Raw genomic sequence first — 3,255 nt, forward strand, 5'->3', positions numbered from 1 at the left:
CAGGATAGTCACAAGGACTGACAGTGACCACAATGCACTATCACTTAGGTTCGCTGTCCAGGGAATGCCTACTGCTACCACAGATGAAAATTCGGCATTTCCTGTTGGTCTAGTTGCAACTAGCAATAGACGTAGAATTAGATGGCCAAGACTCCTGGAGAACCCTAATAACATCCAGAGGCTATATGCGGCTGTGGTTCCTGCCCTTGTAAAAGTTGTGGATCTCATCCCTCAGTCACCCACCCCTGATAAGTTCACAGTGCTTGGGGATATTCACTCTGAGCTTTGTTCTAACCTAGCAGAGGTACTGAACCCTGTCGCCAGGACGAGAAAGGCCAAGGGGAGAAGAGCCTCATGGTTCAATGCTTCTTGCAGGAGAGCAAAGGCCGACCTTTTGGAGTCCTTCAAAATCCGGGAAACCCCTAGTAAGATTAGGGAAAAGCGGTTGGCCTACAAGTCTATCCTCCGCAATGGTAAAATAGAGTGGGACCAGGACAATTGGTCTGAAATGTCGGCTGCCCTTGCACTTCGAGATGCCCGGAAATTCTGGCAGATCGTCAAGCACGGTTCAGCTGAACCTATAGCGGCAGTAGATGCAAACATTGCATCTGCTGTGTGGGAGGACCACTTCAAAACCCTGTATAGTGCGTCCGATCTGGACCAATTGGGGAACCCACCCAAACTAGCAATGGCCCAACCCTCTGAAAGCATACCCCCGATGGATGGGTTCACTCTGGAGGAACTCACTATGGCAATTCTGGGCCTTGCTGCTGAAAAGGCGCCAGGCCTAGACAAGCTCCCAGGTGACCTCTACAGGCACGAAGTTAAGATCTGGGCCCTGTATCTTAGGGTGCTGTTCAACGCGATTTTGAATGGCATGACGATCCCTCCAACTTGGCTGGGGGCAGAGATAGTCCCTATATTCAAGAAGGGCTCGCCTCTGCTCCCAGCTAATTACAGGCCAATAAGCCTGATAGACGTTTCGCAGAAGCTCTTCACTAGGCTACTTCTGGATCGTCTGTCGGAATGGATGTTGGAATATGATATTCTGAGTCCATTCCAAGCGGGGTTCAGAAGGAAGGTCTCCACCACAGACCAGGTCTTCCGGCTTGCCCTCATTTTTTGGAAAACGGTACAGCTGGAGGGTGGCAGCCTCTACACTGTATTCGTGGACCTGAGGGCGGCCTTCGACCTGGTTCCCCGCAGGAAACTCTGGGAGGTGCTGGCCAAACTGGGGGTCCCTAAGGGTATGTTGAAGGTGATTATTCGTCTCCATACTGACAACTTTGCTCAGGTGAGGTGTGGGAAGGAGGGGGCGCTCTCGAACCGGTTCCCCGTTGACAGGGGGGTAAGGCAGGGTTGTGTGCTCGCACCGACCCTGTTCTGCCTCTACGTCAACGGGGTAATCTCCCACCTGAATGGGGTTGTAAACTCTGACGCTCCTAAGTTGGCAGGCAACAGGGTGCCGGCGATTATGTTCTCTGACGACACCCTGCTGCTATCAAAGTCCCCAATGGGGATTCAGCGCGTTTTAAACGGCTTTGTGGATTTCTGTGGGGAACATGGCTTAGAAATCAACACTCTAAAGACCAAATTTATGGTCTTCAATCCCCCACCAAAACTACGATCTAGCCCCTACATCGGGCAAAGTAGACTCGAAAGGGTGCGAACCTTTGAGTACCTTGGAGTCATGTTAAATGAGAAAATGACCTGGTGCACACACCAAGAGAAAGCACTACTCAAACTGGCTCAGTACTCGGGGGGGATCATGAAGCTTATGGGAAAAAACAGGTCATCCATCAAACCCGTTGGCCCACCTCTCCAGATCTACAGGGCACAGGCAAGGGGGGCTGCCATGTATGGTTGCGAGCTCTGGGGTCATGTAGTTTCTCCAGACCTGGTGAAAGAGAACAAGTTCCTTAGGCGGGTGGTAGCACTTCCCCCCAGCACGCCTCTTGTTCCACTAAGGTTAGACCTAGGGATGCGACCTCTGGGTGAAGAACTGACACTGCGTCCCTTGGTCTATTGGCGTAGGTTGTGGGTAGTTCCAGAACTGATTAGCTATAGGCAGGGGCTTCAGGAGGTGCTAGCCATGCCTAACGCAGGGGAAATTAAATGGCTTAAATTCATTAAAACTGAGTTGGAGGGTCTAGGCCTATCGACTCTCTGGTCTGACCCTTCATCCGCTTGTCCATTAATTCCCAAAAAGAGACTGGCAAAGGTTTACTACGACAGCAAACTAGCGGCACTCTGTCGTCGGCAAAACCTTGGGACATTCACGGAGTCATTTTTACGTACCAAGGACATCTACAGCTTTGAACCAGCCTTCGATAAACTATATCCTGCTTTACTCAGGAAACTCTATTTGCAATGGAGGCACGGGACCCTTCCACTTCGAGCCCTAACTAGTAAGTGGAGCGAACCAGCAGTCAGTTTATGTCCGGCTTGCAGAGTGGCCAATGAATCTGAGCTGCATATAATTTTCTTCTGCCCGGCCTATAACGCAACCCGTAAGAAATGGATTGTCCCTGTATGCAGGAATTTGGGGTTTGCAGAGTGCCTGGCTGCGTTTAGAGTGCTGAAAACAGACTTGTCGGATCACATCGTCTTTGCAGTGGCTAAATACCTGGGTGCAATGTGGTCTCTGAGAAGACAGTGCCTTAAGGCTGGTTATTGATCTTCGCCGTAGTAAAAATGTGATACCCTGTATTAATGAAATTTTCTTACGGACTCCGATGGACCTTGAAATGTTTTTAATATTTTACTGTTTAACTGTTATGAAATGGATATTTTATATCTTTTATGGTGATAAATTACCGAAATAAAGATTTTTGAATGAATGGTAGTGGCGGTTGTGGCACCTGACTTCGCTGAGTAACTATCTGCTGCTGTTGCAGTTGCTGTTGAATTACCTCATGCTGCACCTGTGGATTCAATGATGTATTTTCGGTATTAACTCTTGGTGGATACTTACACTCTTTTCTCCAATGCCCTATTCTGACGCAATTATGACAAGGGAGTTTTTTCTTAAACTCTTCTATATTCCCTACCAATTTCGTTTTGTTGAAATTTCCTTTAAATTTTCCTTGACTCTCTGCATTTTTATTCTCCAATTGTGCTACTTGGTGTTCAGCTACTTTCACTTGTGCCCACATAGCTTTCTCTTTTAACTTCTTTTGTTTGGCATCGGTTTCTTCACTACAATATTTGGCTTTTCTTAAACCATCATCTACTGTACTTGATTGCCATCATATC

The sequence above is a fragment of the Lissotriton vulgaris genome, chromosome 9 (assembly GCF_964263255.1).
Source record: "Lissotriton vulgaris chromosome 9, aLisVul1.2, whole genome shotgun sequence".
NCBI lineage: Eukaryota > Metazoa > Chordata > Amphibia > Caudata > Salamandridae > Lissotriton > Lissotriton vulgaris.